Source organism: Rhinopithecus bieti, unplaced genomic scaffold (assembly GCF_001698545.2).
Source record: "Rhinopithecus bieti isolate Rb0 unplaced genomic scaffold, ASM169854v2 scaffold_20891, whole genome shotgun sequence".
Taxonomy (NCBI): Eukaryota; Metazoa; Chordata; class Mammalia; order Primates; family Cercopithecidae; genus Rhinopithecus; species Rhinopithecus bieti.
Genome location: NW_016810137.1, coordinates 522489 through 540096, shown reverse-complemented (window position 1 = coordinate 540096; position 17608 = coordinate 522489). Strand labels below are relative to the sequence as shown.

At 47.5% G+C, this 17608-nt stretch overlaps 1 protein-coding gene and 1 pseudogene across 11 annotated transcripts in view; one reads left to right on the top strand and one right to left on the bottom strand.

The window, feature by feature from the left end:
* Positions 1-10352: 10352 nt before the first annotated feature.
* On the bottom strand, positions 10353-14006 carry LOC108541775 (keratin, type II cytoskeletal 8-like; annotated as a pseudogene).
* Positions 14007-16934: 2928 nt separating this feature from the next.
* Positions 16935-17608, top strand: part of SCUBE2 (signal peptide, CUB domain and EGF like domain containing 2) — a 74176-nt gene continuing 73502 nt past the window's right edge. For all 11 annotated transcript variants that reach the window (XR_001889062.1, XM_017891428.1, XM_017891430.1 and 8 more), the window contains exon 1: positions 16935-17101. The gene's annotated coding sequence lies outside the window, so the exon portion shown is untranslated. The remainder of the gene's footprint in view (positions 17102-17608) is intronic.

The window sequence follows — 17608 nt, the reverse complement described above, 5'->3', positions numbered from 1 at the left end:
AATTTTTTTTTTTTTTTGGTTCTAATAGAAATAAGGTCTTTTCTTCCATCACGTTACTTATATTGATAAAACTTGATGTTTGTAAATTAATTTTGTTCCCGACTAATTTTGTCGTATTTTCTTTTTGTTGTAGTAGATTTTTAGTATATTTCCTTGGGTTTTCAAGACATACAATTATATTTCCTGCAATAGTTCCTCTCTTCTAATTTTTATACCACTAGTTTATTTTAATCTAGTTGATTCACCTAACACACCTAGTAAAGTATTAAATAGTGTTGACGTGACCATCTTTGTTTTGTTTTTTCAGAATTTAATGGAGATGCTTCTAGTGTTTCCCCCAAGTCTGAAGTTGGTATTGGGTCGAGATAATTTTTTTTCATGTTAAGAAGATATCTTTCCCTATCTCATTGAATGTTTTGATCAAGAATATTGTTTCAAATGCCTTTAGTGTCTATGGAGGTGATCATATGATTTCCCTCTCAAATCTATAATACTCAAATTTATTGTGATTAATTATGTAAGTAGGTTTCATAATATTAAACCATCCTTGCACCCTGAAATATATCCCACTTGGTTATGATGTTGAAATCTGATTGATAATTCTTTACTGAGGGTTTTTAACTGATGGTCATAAGTGATATTGATCTATAGTTTGCTTTTTTGTGTACAGTATTAAGTTTTGGTATCAGTGGTATACTTGCTTCATATAAAGAATTCGAAAGTTTTTTTCAGTGCTTTGGAACAATTAAAAAACATTGGAATATTTACTTTTTAAAAGTTTGTTCAAATTTCCCTTGTGAAATTGCCTGGGCCTGCTGCTTTTTTCAGGGGTAGGATAACTCTTTGACAATCTTCTCTATCTCTTCCATATAAATTGGCCTCCATCATTTCTTTGTCTTGAGGTCAGTTTTGTGTACATGGCTCTTCTGCTATTTAGGAATCTTGGATTTTTCTTCTTGTAGATGCCTTTATAATTATAACCTTCTATGATGTCCTTTACTCTCCATTTCTTTTTTTTTTTTTTGAGATGGAGTCTTGCTCTGTCACCTAGGCTGGAATGCAGTGGCACAATCTTGGCTCACTGCAACCTCCACCTCCTGGGTTCAAGCAATTCTCTTGCCTCAGCCTCCCGAGTAGCTGGGACTACAGGTGTGTGCCACCACGTCCAGCTAATTTTTTTTTTTGCATTTTTAGTAGAGACGGGGTTTCACCATGTTAGCCAGGATGGTCTTGATCTTCTGACCTCATGATCTGCCTGCCTCAGCCTCCCAAAGTGCTGGGATTATAAGCATGAGCCACCGCGCCCGGCCTACTGTCTGTTTCTTTAGGTAGTATCCATGACTTCCCAGTTACGAGAATAATAAAATGAGCTCAGATTCTAATACTTTATTCTTGAGAACCTGTATCTACTCTTTAAACAAACCTTTTCTGAGTGTCTGCTGTGTTCCAGAACTAGCTGAGCCTGGAAAATGCAGAGGTGAATCACAGACACCACATGTCCCTCTGGGGCTCGAAGTCCATAAGCTGGGAAGGCAGCCATGGACATTGACGGCTATGACTGTATGTTGGATGCTATGTTTAGGATTTATGCAACAGACTGTGGGGACACAGAAGAGAAGTGTCTGCCCCAGGCCAGGAGGGGGTTTGCTAGGAAAGACTCTGGGAAGGTGATACTACAGCAAGTCTCAAAGGATGAGCTGTGGCCAGGAAGAATGTTCGAGGTAGAGGGGCTGGACAAAGGCTTGGCATTGTGGAGCAGTTTGGGAGGGCTGGAAATGGGGTGCACTTATGTGAGAGATGGGGCCTCACAATGCTTGGACGAAAGACAAGAGGCAGATTATAAAGGCTCTTGATGGCCTGGCACAGTGACTCACGCCTGTAATCCTGGCACTTTGGGAGGCCAAGACGGGCAGATCACTTGAGGTCAGGAGTTCGAGATCAGCCTGGCCAACATGGTGAAACCCCATCTCTACTAAAAATACAAAAATTAGCGAAGCATGGTGTAGTCCTAGCTACTCGGGAGGCTGAGGCAGGAGAATTGCTTGAACCTGGGAGGCAGAGGTTGCAGTGAGCCACAAGATCGCGCCATTGCACTCCAGCTTGGGCAACAAAAGGGAAACTCCATCTCAAAAAAAAAAAAAAAAAAAAGAAGGAGGGATGGGTTCTTGAATGCCATATCCATGAGTGTGGCTGGCTTTAAGAGTGTGCAGCCTGTACAGCCAGATAGGGCCCTGTTCTCAGAAGGGCCCCATGTTTGGTGTTATTCCTTGCTGCTACCATCTTGAAATTTCTGAATTTCATCTTTCAACTTGTGTTTTGTAACTAAAGTCTGGTGGGACAATGGTACATGCACATGAGTAGTGGAGACACACCGGGTGACAGCACTAGCACACATAGGCACAAGCCTGACTGCTGGCTGCACATGTGTATGTTTCAGGAGAAGTCCATGGCACTGTAAGGCTCCAAACCAGCTGAGCTGGGCCTAGGGCCCATCACATCAGCTAAGACAGTGGCAGCAGCCACAGTGGCCACAGAAGAAAGTGGGTCTCTGCATGGAGACAGTGCATGGGAAGCTGCTTGCCTGTTCACTCCCAGACTGTGTTCCTTTGATAGCTACACAAATACTAACTCTCTGGCCTGAGCACTGGAACAGGAATTGCTAGTACTCACGCAGTAAACTTAGTCAGTAAATTATTACAAAATAAAAGCAAACACAAGGATATTGCAATAAAGCATAGCAGCATGTATCAGAATTCTTTGAAGAGTTTAGAATCTCTGGTTTTTATTTATTTTATTTTTTTTTAGAGACAAGGTCTCCCTCTGTCACCAAGGCTGGAGTGCAGTGGCTCAAGCTATCCTCCCGCCTTGGTCTCCCAAGTAGCTGAGACTACAGGCATGCACTACCATACCCCAAAAATAATGTTTTTATTCTGTAGAGACAGAGGTCTTGCTATGTTACCCAAGTTAGTCTGAAACTCTGGGGCTCAAGTGATTCTCTTGCCTTGGCTTCCCAAAGTGTTGGGATTACAGGTGTGAGCTACCACGCCCAGCTTCTGATTTTTAAAACTGCTGCAACATCACAAAGCAAATATCTGCAGGCTTAAAGACAGAAACCGAATATAAAAATCATTGCATTAGATTGAAAAGAGCCCTGTTTTCATAGGAAGTTTCAGATTAAGCAATCATTAACAAGGAAGATAATTTTAAAATAAATTTTTCCTTGTAATTGAAGATATAGAAATATATACATAAACAGGACTTCTGAATTATATACAAATCATGAAACCACTTTCAGCTTCTTATTTAACCTCCACATGTTACAAGAAATGTCAAAGAAAATATTAAAATGACATTGTATAGGTGTACATTAAAATTAAATTCAGATTTACACAAAATGATTTGTATGAAGAGTTAAATCTTTTAGAAAATAATTCCACAAGAATTATCAGTTCTAGATATACTAAAACAGATACAGTAACAGGTAGATCCAATAACAGATCCACTAGAAATTACATCCCTAGAAAGATCCTTCTGAAAATTAAAATCATAAAAAATTGTCACCTTTAATTTGCCAAGAACAATTGATATCCCTTCAATTATACTGACTAAAATGAAGATCCTAAAATATACATTTTGACAACCTCTTTGATTTTGCAGAAAATGATTTGTGGAAATTATTTTGTGGAAAATGAGCCAGAAAATCTTATGATGAATCAAGATACCACATGAATGGAGCTTTTGTTTGTTTGTTTGTTTGTTTGTTTGTTTTCTCCCTAGACAAGCTCTTGCTCTGTCCCCCAGGCCGGAATGCAGTGGTGCAATCATAGCTCACTGTTACCACGATTTCCCTGGCTCAAACGATCCTCCTGCCTCAGCCTTCCAAGTAGCTGGGACTACAGGTGGGTACCACTACAACCAGTTAATTTTATAAATCTTTTGGAGAGAAAAGGTCTCATTGTATTGCCCAGGCTGATCTCAAAATCCTAGGCTCAACTATTCTCCTGCCTTGGCCTCCCAAAATGCTGGGATTACAGGCGTGAACCACCCCTCTTGGCCTAATGGAGCATTCTTATTTGTTGTATTACATAACATTATGACACCAAAATACTACCTTTTGCAGTTTGTAAATTTATATTTTACTCATGTTACCCCTATTATGTTTTACAAGTACTGTTTTTAAAGGAAAGAACTAATTTTAGTGTTCTTAATAGCATCTTCCCCCTGCATTTTGTTAAGGCACCTTGCATTTTAATTTTGCATTGTGTCCTGCAAATTATGCAGCTACTCCTGCCCCTTAGGTTGGTCTACGGTACAGGTAATGTAGGTGAAGGGGCCTTAAGGAGTTTTAAACAGACACTGTCGTATTCATATTTTGGAAGAGGTGTGGAAGATGAACACCCATTATGTCTCACCTTTTTTGGTCGACTGTAAGCTCTGAGAGGGCAGAGTTTGCCTCTAATCTTTGGATCTTCCATAGGGCCTAGCACAATGCCTGGCACATGATGGGCTGTAGAGCACACTGGTTAGGCAGGGGGATCGGAAGCCAGGCTTCTTGGCATTGAATCCTGGTCTGCCACTTACTAACAAATTACCTAACCTCTCTTCCCTTCACTATCCATATCTGTAAAATACAGGCTTCTATTTCACAGAGTTTTTAGGAAGATTAAATAAATACATGTGAAGTATTTAGAATAGTATCTGATACTTAGTATTCATTCAAATGTTAACTATTATCATTTTAAGTAAATATTTAATTGGAAGGATTTTAAAACTTCTGTAAGCAAAAGAGAGCGTTGGTGCAGTTTTAGAAGCACTGAAGAAATAGAGGTCCTGGCATGTATGCCAAGATTGTATCAACTTTTGTGACTAAAATAATAATTTATTATTTCACTCCCTGAGAGGATTCAACCCTACACAATTACCTTTCTCCCACCTTATGGAGAGGATTGCCTAATGGAGGCTTATATAGAACTAAATAGGAGTACTTTTTTGGCTAAAATAATAGAAAACTCAATTCAAAAAACCCACAACGAAATACTACTTCATGTCTGTTAGGATGGCTGTTATTGGAAAATTGGCAAATTACAAGTGTTGGTAAGGATGCAGAGAAATTGGAATCCTTATGCCCTGCTGGTGGGAATATGAAATGGTGTAGTTGGTAAGGAAAACGTTACAGTAGTTCCCCCCAAAATTAAAAAGAATCACTATCTGATCCAGCAATTCCATTCCTAGGTATACACTGAAAAAAAAATTGAAAGCAGGAACATGGACAGATATTTGTACACCCATATTCATAGCAGCATTATTTACAATAGGCAAAAGGGAGACGCAACCCAAGTGTCTGTGGACAGATGAATGGATGAACAAAATGTGATATATACATGCAATCAAGTATTATTCAGCCTTAAAAAGGAAGGATATTCTGACACATGCTTAACTCAGAAGAACCTTGAAGCCATTATGCCAAGTTAAATAAGCCAGTCATGAATACTATATTATTCTGCTCATATGAAATACTTAAAGTAGTCAAATTTATAGGAACAGGAAGTAGAATGGTGGTTGTCAGGTGGAGTGGGATGGGGATTTATTGTTTAATAGGTAGAGTTTCAGTTTTGCAGGATGAAGAAAGTTCTGGGAATGGCTGGGCGCAGTGGCTCACACCTGTAATCCCAACACTTTGGGAGGCCAAGGTGAGCGGATCATCTGAGGTCAGGAGTTTGAAACTAGCCTGGGCAACATGACAAAACCCTGTCTCTACTGAAAATACAAAAAATAAATAAATAAATAAATTAGCTGGGCATGGTGGTGGGCGCCTGTAATCACAGCTACTCAGGAGGATAAGGCAGGAGAATGGCTTGAACCCAGGAGGCGGTAATTTGTTGAACTCAGGAGGCGGATCTCACCACTGCACTCCAGCCTGGGTGACTGAGCAAGACTCAGTCTCCAAAAAGAAAAAAAAAAGTTCTGGAGATGGATGGCCACGATGGTTACAAAGCAATGTGAATGTATTTAATGCTAATAAGCTGTGTACTTAAAAATTGTTAAAATGGTAAATTTTATGTTATGTATGTTTTACCACAATTTAAAAAGTAAAAACAAACCCACTGATACAAACAATAAGGAAGGTATTGGCACATATAACTGGAGGTCCTGAGGTAGGGAGTGTTTCCTGGTTGGCTTCTCAGGGTTTCTCTGGACTTAACCTCTTTTGGGGAAGGGAAGGAGGTGTCAAGATGGCTGCCACAGTTTTTCATTCACCACAACCACGTCCCAAAGAAGAAAAGAGAGTCTTTCTATTCCAGCTTTTCAAGCAAAGGGCTTGAGAGTCACTCTGATTGGACAGCCATCACGTGCTTATCTTTGAACCAATGACTGTTGGAATAATAGGTATTATTGTCTTAAGCCAACTCCAGAGCCTGCAGTTAGAGATGGGACAGTTTCCCTCCTAAGGACACAGTCTGCCTGTGAGAGGGGTGAGTATCTGTTAGGAAGGAGGGAAAGAACAGATGGGGATGGGTAAGCAACCAGAAAGATTTACTACCTCATAGCCAGCTCAGACACATTGAAAAGGTTTTTCCAGGAGATATGGAAGCCATTCATGGAGGAGAAATTAATGTGTGTGCAAGAGCAGATAGTCTTCCTTTATTTACTAGTTCTCAGTGCCTGCTAACCTGAAGACTCAATTTTTTTTGTTTGTTTGTTTTTGTTTGTTTGAGATGGAGTCTCACTCTGCTGCCTGGGCTAGAGTGCATGGCACAATCTCAGCTCACTGCAACCTCCACCTCCTAAGTTCAAGCAATTTTCCTGCCTCAGCCTCCCGAGTAGCTTGCACTACAAGCACCCACCACTAAGTCCACTAATTATTATTATTATTATTATTATTGTATTTTTAGTAGAGATGGGGTTTTACCATGTTGGCCAGCCTGGTCTTGAACTCCTGACATTGTGATTTGCCTGCCTCGCTCTCCCAAAGTGCCAGGATTACAGGCGTGAGCCACTGCGCCCAGTCAACTCAAATTTTTTCTTGCATGCCTCATTGTTTTTTGGGAGGACATCTCAACAAATGTATTTTTCCTTGGAGTATAGTGATATTTATTAATCAAGATGTTGTTGCATTTTATTTTTTCAAATATTTGTTGAGACCAACTTCTTCATGTCTTTCAGGCAAAGGGAACAGTGTCAGCAAAAGAAGAGATGTATAAGGAGAAAAATGATAAACTGCTAGTATGTGAAGTTTGATGTCGCTGGAGCATAGTCTGTGGGTAAAGGAGTGACAGGAAAAAAGGCTGGAAAGATAAAATGGGATCAGATCATAAAGGTCTTGAGCTAGGCAGTGCTTGCTTCAACTTACTGATGTAAAACATACATACAGTCAAGAGCATGAAGTGCATTAAGCTTAAGCCAACATTCCAGCAGATTTTACATATGTATAAACCCATACAATCACCATGCAGATCAAGATCTAGAACATTTCCAGCACTCCAGAATGTTCCTTCACATTCCTTCCCAGATAAACAAAATGTCAATATACATCCCTGGAGGGAATGGTGGTAGTAATTCTGGCCTCTGCCACTATTAATTAGTTCTGCCTGTTCTCTTTTCTTTTTTTTCTCTTTCTTTGAGACAGGGTCTTGCTCTGTTGCCCAGGCTGGAGTGCAGTGATGCAATCTCAGCTCACTGCAACCTCCGCCTCGTGGGCTCAAGTGATCCTCCCACCTCAGCCTCTGGAGTAGCTAAGACTACAGGCATGCATCAGCAAACCTGGCTGATTTTTTATTTTTTATTTTTGGAGACAAGGTCTCGCTCTGTTGCCCTGGCTGGAGTGCAGTGGTATGATCTCCAGTCACTGCAACCTCTGCCTCTTGGGGTCAAGCTATCCTTCTGCCTCAGCCTCCAAAGTAACTGGGAATACAGGCTCATGCCACCATGCCTGGCTAATTTTTTGTGTATTTTTAGTAGAGATGGGATTTCACCATGTTGGCCAGACTGGTCTCGAACTCCTTACCTCAGGTGATAAGCCCACTTCGGCCTCCCAAAGTGCTGGGATTACAGGTTTGAGCTACCCCACCTGGCCCCTGGCAGATTTGAAAAACTTTTTGGTAGAGATGAGGTCTCACTGTGTTGCCCAGGCTGGTGTTGAATTCCTGAGCTCAAGCGATCCACCCACCTTGGCCTCCCAAAGTGCTGGGTTACAGGTGTGAGCCACCACACCCAGCAGAACATCATAGAAGTGAACAGAATTGTTATGGGCGGGTCTTTATTTTTAGACGTCCCAGGATGTGGCGGGCTGCTCCCAAGATGGTGGCAAGTCTTTTGTTCTTTGACCTGGGGTTTTTGGCCTCACAGATTCCAAGGAATGGAACCTTGGGCCATGCAGTGAGTGTTATAGTTCTATTAGAAGCCGTGGGTTATGGAAGAGAACCGTGGAACCCAGCAACTAGTGTTCAGCTCCATTAGGAAGAACCCTGGGCCCTCAGCCATGCAGGAACAACGGTGTGCCTTTAGCCAGATTGGGAGCGGCAATGGGGGCCTGGCTGGATCAGGAGCGCAGCGGATACCCACTGGATCTGGAGGGGTGGAAGTCAGCGCCGGGTCTGCGATGGCGGCAAACAGCAGTGGTGGACAGCGAGCGAAAGCTCAGCTTCAGCTGTAACAAACGTGGACCAGAAGACTATGCAGCTGCAAGATTTAATAGAGTGAAAACAGAGCTCGCATGCAATGGGAGGGGACCCAAAGGGGTTACCGCTCCCTGCTCAAATGCCTGGGTTTATATCCTGATCATTGTCCCTCCCCTGTGCTCTCAGGAGATAGATGATTTGACTATTTCTTTACTTCCTGCTTTTGGCCTGATTTGTATTTTAGTGAGCCCTCCTTACTACCTGATTGGTTGGGTGTGAGCTGAGTTACCAGCCCTGTGTTTAAAGGTGGGTGTGGTCACCTTCCCCAGCTAGGTTTAGGAGTTCTTAGTCCGCCTAGGAAATCCGGCTAGTCCTGTCTCTCAAAATGATAACAACTTGCACCCTTTTAACCTGGCTTCTTTAGGCCTAATGTTCATAAGATGCCTCTGTGTGGTTGCCTGTATCAGCGTTTGTTCACCTTGTTGCTTGGTCTAGTATTCCCTTGAACAAATATCCCACGATTTGTTCATTATCTAGTTGATGGACATGTGGGTGATTTCCAGTTTAAGGCTAGTGTAAATACAGCCGTTATGAATGTTCTTGTATATGAATTTGGTGGACATGTACACTCATTTCTCTTGGGTATATTCTGCGAAGTGGGCATGCATGATCCATATTAGTGGATACTGCTGAACAGTTCTCCAGAGTGATTGTACCAAGGGAGCTTGGATGTTAGCCTGAGGAAGACTGGGAGTGATGTGATGAAACTTATATTTAACTCTGGCAGCCACTGTGTTGGATGTGCTGAATCGAGATGAAATTCTAGACAGAGAGACCTGTAAGAAATCGCAGACTAGGTGCAACCAGAGTGTCTCCTGGTTGGCTTCTCAGGGTTTCTCTGGACTTACCCTCTTTTGGGCAAGGGAAGGAGGTATTAAGATGGCTGCCACAGTTTCTCATTTACCACAGCCACATTCCAAAGAGGAAAAGAGAGCCTTTCCATTCCGGCCTTTCAAGCAAAGGGCCTGAGATTTGTTCCGATTGGAAAGCTGTAACGTGCTCATCCCTGAACCAATGACTGTTGCAGGGGAATGGAATGAATGATACCAGTTGTCTTAAGTCAACTCCAGAGCCTGAAGTTAGAGATGGGGAAGCTTCCTTCCTAGGCACACGGGCTGTCTGCAGGAGGGGTGAGTATCTGTTAGGAAGGAGGAAAAGATAGATACGCAGTCCCCAGGGGTGATGAGGGATGGTGAACCCCTGAGCTCAGTGGGCACGGAGGAAGAGAATGGTTTTAAGAGATAGTAAGAAGGCAGAATTTTCGTGATTGTTCAGATGTGGTGGGGAGGGATATCATGGAGTCCCAGATGACCACCAAACCTCTGACTCGGCGTTCACAGGATGGTGGTGCTCTTGTCTAAAGGAGAGAGCACTTGAGAAGGAGCAGGTTTGAGGAAGATGAGCTCCATTTTTTTGTTTGTTTGTTTTGGACAGTTGGCAGAGCTAGCCGAGGTTTTATTTTGGGGAAAAAAAACCAACAATTGAATTGTTTTGTAGCTGGAAGCATGAGCAAGGGGGGGGCCTCAGGCAGTAAACTCCCTCAGCAGATGGGCTGAGGGCTAGGGCTGAGCCTCAGGTGGGTCTCCTGTTCCTGTGCTCCACTGCACAACGGCTTCCCCACAGGCCCTGGGGCAGCTGCAGCAGGGGCAGGCTGGTAGGGGCTGCCATGGCCATTCACTTGGGCAGGACATCTGAGGACTCGGACACCAGCTTCCCATGTCCTGTTTCCACCTTCTTCACAACCACGGCCCTGGAGGAGCTGGCATGGCTGAAGGAGCTGGAGCCTCTACGAAAGCCAAAGCTGGAGTCCAGGCTATAGCTGAGGCCAGGGCTTGGGAGATGCCCATAGGCCGAGCTCAGCCCATCTGAGAAGCCACTGGTGGTCTTGAGATGGATACTCACGTTCTGCATCCCAGACCCCAGCCAGCTCTCCTTGCCCTCCAGAAGCTTCCTGTAGGTGGCGATCTTGATGTCCAGGGCCAGCTTGATGTTCTTCAGCTCCTGGTGCTCCATGGCACAGCTGCCGCACCATGTCTCGCTTGGCCCACTGCAGGGCGGCCTCCAGCTCGACAGCTTTGTGNGATCTGGAGGGGTGGAAGTCAGCGCCGGGTCTGCGATGGCGGCAAACAGCAGTGGTGGACAGCGAGCGAAAGCTCAGCTTCAGCTGTAACAAACGTGGACCAGAAGACTATGCAGCTGCAAGATTTAATAGAGTGAAAACAGAGCTCGCATGCAATGGGAGGGGACCCAAAGGGGGTTACCGCTCCCTGCTCAAATGCCTGGGTTTATATCCTGATCATTGTCCCTCCCCCTGTGCTCTCAGGAGATAGATGATTTGACTATTTCTTTACTTCCTGCTTTTGGCCTGATTTGTATTTTAGTGAGCCCTCCTTACTACCTGATTGGTTGGGTGTGAGCTGAGTTACCAGCCCTGTGTTTAAAGGTGGGTGTGGTCACCTTCCCCAGCTAGGTTTAGGAGTTCTTAGTCCGCCTAGGAAATCCGGCTAGTCCTGTCTCTCAAAATGATAACAACTTGCACCCTTTTTAACCTGGCTTCTTTAGGCCTAATGTTCATAAGATGCCTCTGTGTGGTTGCCTGTATCAGCGTTTGTTCACCTTGTTGCTTGGTCTAGTATTCCCTTGAACAAATATCCCACGATTTGTTCATTATCTAGTTGATGGACATGTGGGTGATTTCCAGTTTAAGGCTAGTGTAAATACAGCCGTTATGAATGTTCTTGTATATGAATTTGGTGGACATGTACACTCATTTCTCTTGGGTATATTCTGCGAAGTGGGCATGCATGATCCATATTAGTGGATACTGCTGAACAGTTCTCCAGAGTGATTGTACCAAGGGAGCTTGGATGTTAGCCTGAGGAAGACTGGGAGTGATGTGATGAAACTTATATTTAACTCTGGCAGCCACTGTGTTGGATGTGCTGAATCGAGATGAAATTCTAGACAGAGAGACCTGTAAGAAATCGCAGACTAGGTGCAACCAGAGTGTCTCCTGGTTGGCTTCTCAGGGTTTCTCTGGACTTACCCTCTTTTGGGCAAGGGAAGGAGGTATTAAGATGGCTGCCACAGTTTCTCATTTACCACAGCCACATTCCAAAGAGGAAAAGAGAGCCTTTCCATTCCGGCCTTTCAAGCAAAGGGCCTGAGATTTGTTCCGATTGGAAAGCTGTAACGTGCTCATCCCTGAACCAATGACTGTTGCAGGGGGAATGGAATGAATGATACCAGTTGTCTTAAGTCAACTCCAGAGCCTGAAGTTAGAGATGGGGAAGCTTCCTTCCTAGGCACACGGGCTGTCTGCAGGAGGGGTGAGTATCTGTTAGGAAGGAGGAAAAAGATAGATACGCAGTCCCCAGGGGTGATGAGGGATGGTGAACCCCTGAGCTCAGTGGGCACGGAGGAAGAGAATGGTTTTAAGAGATAGTAAGAAGGCAGAATTTTCGTGATTGTTCAGATGTGGTGGGGAGGGATATCATGGAGTCCCAGATGACCACCAAACCTCTGACTCGGCGTTCACAGGATGGTGGTGCTCTTGTCTAAAGGAGAGAGCACTTGAGAAGGAGCAGGTTTGAGGAAGATGAGCTCCATTTTTTTGTTTGTTTGTTTTGGACAGTTGGCAGAGCTAGCCGAGGTTTTATTTTGGGGGAAAAAAAACCAACAATTGAATTGTTTTGTAGCTGGAAGCATGAGCAAGGGGGGGGCCTCAGGCAGTAAACTCCCTCAGCAGATGGGCTGAGGGCTAGGGCTGAGCCTCAGGTGGGTCTCCTGTTCCTGTGCTCCACTGCACAACGGCTTCCCCCACAGGCCCTGGGGCAGCTGCAGCAGGGGCAGGCTGGTAGGGGCTGCCATGGCCATTCACTTGGGCAGGACATCTGAGGACTCGGACACCAGCTTCCCATGTCCTGTTTCCACCTTCTTCACAACCACGGCCCTGGAGGAGCTGGCATGGCTGAAGGAGCTGGAGCCTCTACGAAAGCCAAAGCTGGAGTCCAGGCTATAGCTGAGGCCAGGGCTTGGGAGATGCCCATAGGCCGAGCTCAGCCCATCTGAGAAGCCACTGGTGGTCTTGAGATGGATACTCACGTTCTGCATCCCAGACCCCAGCCAGCTCTCCTTGCCCTCCAGAAGCTTCCTGTAGGTGGCGATCTTGATGTCCAGGGCCAGCTTGATGTTCTTCAGCTCCTGGTGCTCCATGGCACAGCTGCCGCACCATGTCTCGCTTGGCCCACTGCAGGGCGGCCTCCAGCTCGACAGCTTTGTGTTGGCATCCTTAACAGCCAGCTCCCCACACTGCTCAGCATCTGCGATGGCGGCCTCCAGGGAAGCCCTCTGGCCTTTGAGGCCCTAGTCTCAGCCTGGAGCTGGCTGATGTTCCTGTTAATCTCAGAGAGCTCCATCTTTGCTTAATGCAGGTCATTCCCATGCTTCCTAGCCAGCGTCTGCAGCTCTTCATACTTATCTGGTGCATGCCCTCAGCCTCAGCCCGGCTGTGGTTGGTGATCTCCTTGTACTGCGCCTTGACCTCAGGGATGATGCTGTCCATGTCCAGGGAGTGCCTGTTGTCCATGGACAGCACCATAGAAGTGTCCGAGATCTGGGACTGCAGCTCCCATATCTCCTCTTCATACAGCTGCCTGAGGAAGTCAGTCTCGTCAGTCAGCCCTTCCAGGTGAGACTCCAGCTCTACCTTGTTCATGTTAGCTTCAGCCACATCCTTCTCGATGAGGACAAATTCATTCTCCATCTCCGTACTCTTATTGATCCTCATACTTGTTCTTGAAGTTCTCCACCAGCCCCTGCATGTTGCCAAGCTTCAGATTCTCCTGGCCCAAAGTATCCAGCTGCCGCCGAAAGTTGTTGATGTGGCTCTCAAACATGCTGTCCATGTTGCTCTGAGCTGTCTTCTGCTGCTGCAGGAGGTTCCACTTGGCCTCCAGCATCTTGCTCTGCTGCTCCAGGGATCGCACCTTCTCGATGAAGGAGGCAAACTTGTTGTAGAGGGTCTTGATCTGCTCCTTCTCCTGGGTGTGCACAGCCTGGATGTTGGGGTTCACCTCCAAGGGGGCTCAGCAGGTTCTGGCTAACCATGATGGCTGTGATGACCCCCATACCACTGGCCCCACCAAAGCCTCCACCCAGACCCATGGAGGTGCCCAGGCCACCCTGGAAGCTGCTGCTGCTGCCTACTCAGGAGAAGCTCCAGGAGCTGATACGGGCACTGGGCCCGCTCATGTAGGAGTGGCTGCTTAAGGCCTAGGGGCCAGAGGTGGACACCTTGTAGGATTTCTGGGTCACTCTGATGGACATGGTGGAGGCAGGAGTGGAGGCAGGCGGGCTGAACCAGGCAGAGATTCGAGAAGGAGCAGAGAAGCTGCTTCTAGGTCGTGAGCTTCGTTTTGAACATGTTGAATTGGAGGGATCTAGGGGAGATCAAGGTGGTATCTAGTAGGCAACTGGATACATGGGATTGAACCAAGGGGATAAATCCAGGCTGGAGATTGATGTTATGGAATCAAGGGAATGAGCAAACCATCCAGGGAGAGGATGTAGAAAGAGGATTCCTAGAAGATGGTGGAGAAGGCATTTCCTGAGAGGTAGGAGGAAAACCAGGAGTTTGCCTGCCACGATGACAACCAAGGGTAGGGAGAGTTTCCACCAGGGAGAAGTAGTCCACATGTCAGAGGCTGCTGGGGGGCACTGAATGGTGTCCTGTGAGTGCAGAGTGGCACCACTTATGTGTAGTTCAGGGGCACGCACAGCCGGCCACTACCAGGCTTTCTTCCGCCTCCTCAGAGGCCCACACCAGTGAGACTGGGCTGGCTGGGCTGCCTCTTTGCACCCCTGAGGCCTGGTTCATGGCCTCTCAGCCTGTGGAAAGGAGACAGGGAGAGGAAGAGGGAGCTTTAGCCTCAGTCCAGGAACGGTGTCTGAGGCCTTTCTGAGAAGTTTGTGGGGACCTCAGCTGGACAATAGAGGGCAGCCTGCAGCCAGAGTAGAGCCAACCAAGTCCCTCCTGACACCAAAAACACTGACATTTGGACACAGTTTTCCCCTGGAGCCTTCCCCTTATGGAAATTCCTGGTTGTAAGCCATATTGACTTTAATCTCAAGTGTCAGAAAGGTTGCCCAGGAGTCTGGGAGCCAACAGCTGAAAGCATGTTTGTAAGGATGTCAGGGCAAACAAAATAGGATACAGAACATTTTTTGAGATCTGTGCCAGTGGTGGACTTTTCTGGAAAACATGACAAAAGCTGACCCTCTTGGGCAAAAAGGCGCTGAGTCTTATCAGTATTAATTTGTGTCCTTACTGAAAGATCAAGTTAGGGAAAGGTAAAGGGGAAGAACAGCACATGTGTGATTTCTTCACCAGGCACAAGGGCGCTGCAGGAGGCTCCCCCCAGAGTTTAATGGACAGCTTTATGTATTTATATGCTTTGACTGGAGCTAAAGAGGTCTGTGCCACACAATGGGCAGTTTCCAGTTGGATTTTAAAAGAAATAACTTTGATCATTTCAAAAGCAATGAAGCCTGATGCAGCGGAGAGAAAAGAAGGCAGTAATTTATGGCTACCATTAAGGACACAAAGACAAAGGCAGAGAGAACGTTTCACCAACTGAAGATTTACAAATGTGTAAAAACCACCCTTATGACCAGAAATAGCTGAGTGTCTCTCTCAGCACCAAACAAAAGGGAGTGGGAGGGAGGTGCAGACAGAAAGAGGGATGCAACCTGCCTGTCTTCACTGAAAAGGTCAAAAGAAAAACAACTACAGAAAAGTTGTTTTCTCAGATAGCTCCATCAAGCAGCTGCACTAGCCACAGCCCAAAGAGGCGGGCTCAGCCTGGGCCCCGTGGGCATGTTCAGGGGCCAGGGTGGCAAACGATGGGTGCTGAGGGTGCAGAGGCTGGGAGCTCTGGGCTGTGGATAGGCCCCAAGAAGACACAAGTGTTTTTGTGCATGAGCTAGGTGGGGATTTTTTGGTGACATCTATTTTTATTTTCTGATCTCCAAAGGAATGGTATTTGTGTGTGTGCGTGCACGTGCACGCCTGCATGTACACATATGTGTATGTATATATTCACAGGAGAAAATTGAATAAATACGGAGAAGCTCAGTGAAGAACATTACTATCCCTGAGTGTGATGTTTGGTTGCCTCTCGAAATTGTTACTATATTTTTTCCTGGAGTGATATTGAGTGTACTGGGCTCCAGCCTTCCGTGGCGTGGGTGATATGAGAAGACCCTGTGTGTACCTGTTCCCTTGCAAGGACTGTCTTGCATGGAGGGCCAGGTGTCAGGCATTGCCTGTATTTGCAACTGGCCAGACCTGATGTTTATGAGTTCAGGTGATCATAAATGCCACCTATACTCCGGGCAAAGTCAGGGCTGTCTGTTGTCCCTGGTGGCTCACCTTTGACCCCTAGTCCCCTTCCCCTTAGGCTGCCCTGAGAGATACATAAGTAGCTTGCAGGGATTCTAGACCCAGCGTGCCCCACAGTGGGACAAGTGGACCAGTGCCCTCGGGGCTGTGGAATGGAGGATCCGAGAGGGCCTGGGGTTTGGGCAGTGTGGAGAAGGGTGCAGAGGGTGTGCTGGGGTGGGCAGAGAAGCCAGGGTCACCTTCTCCATTCAAACAGCTGTTTTCCCGAATTGGAAGTCACCCCTACTCCCTTCTACTCCCACCTCCCACATGGAAAGCCCCAAGATAGCTTTGGTGTTTGGGGACTGTAGGGAACACTCTCTGGGCGCCCTCCGCCCGAATATTTCAATCTAGAAAGGCTGTTTGTCCTCACAAGAGGGCCTGGGTCGAGCTGTAGGACACTGGAACAGGCAGGGCACCGAGGGCTCCGAGCGCTGGAGCGGAGCCGGGCTGCTGGGGGCAGCGGGCTGGGTGCCTGGGCTGCGCGGGGCGCGGGGCACTGTGCTGCCGGCCCCGCCTGGCAGATAGCAGCGCTTGGGCCACCGCGGCGCGCGCCAGCCCCCTCGCCCAAGGGCCGGGAGGGGACGGGAAGGAGGCCGGCGGGCGGGCACTCCTCCGCACTAGCACCTCACCGCCCCCGGCCCGGGAAAGGACCGTGTGAAAATGAGCCGGGGCTCGGGGGGGACGGGCTGGGCCGAGAAAGCCGGGGTAGAAAGCAGGAACAGAGCAAAAAAGAACAGGGCAGAGGCGCCCGGCACACACTCCCTGCACGACCGCCGCTAAAAAAAAAAAAAAAAACGAAAAAAAAGCACGCAGCACTCCGCAGAAGGCATCTGCCAGCGCTGAGACAATCCATAGGGGGTCGCGGCTGGTAACCGTACCCGGGGATGGGCGGGCGGTGTTGCTGCTGCTGCTGCCACCACTGCTGCTGGCGGGGGCGTCCCCAAGCCGGGCCGGCGCCGTGCCGCTGGGCCGCCGGAGGGTGAGTGTCCGGCCGCGGGGGCGCACCTGGCACAGTGGGCAGGGCCGGGAAGGGTGTCTAGGTCCCCGGCGGGGTCCAGAGCCGGGCGCGCGGGGCCCGAGGCTGGCGGCTACAGCTCCGCGGGGGCCTCCGCTCCCCCGGGGACCTCACCCCCCGGCCTGGCCAAGGCGCCACGACCGCTGGGGCCCTGAGTCCTGCGGCCCGGCCTCGGATCCAGAGCTGCTGACAGTTCCAGCCCGGTCCGGACGCCTCCAGAGCGCCTGCTAGTCAGACCGTCACCGGCGAGCAGGCAGGAGGGTGCTGACCCGGGCCTCGGGGTCCCGCGACTCAGTGTAGGCGGGGAAACTGAGGGCCGGGCTGGGCACATCGGCGAGGCGGTGGCAGCTTTGCCCTTTCTTTCTTTGGGGGCCAGGAAGTTCTGCTGCTGGCTTCGGGGTGGGCTCCAGAGACTTTTCTATCAGTGGCAGCGCCTGTTCTCATCTGGGAATTACCCTGAAGCAGCAACAA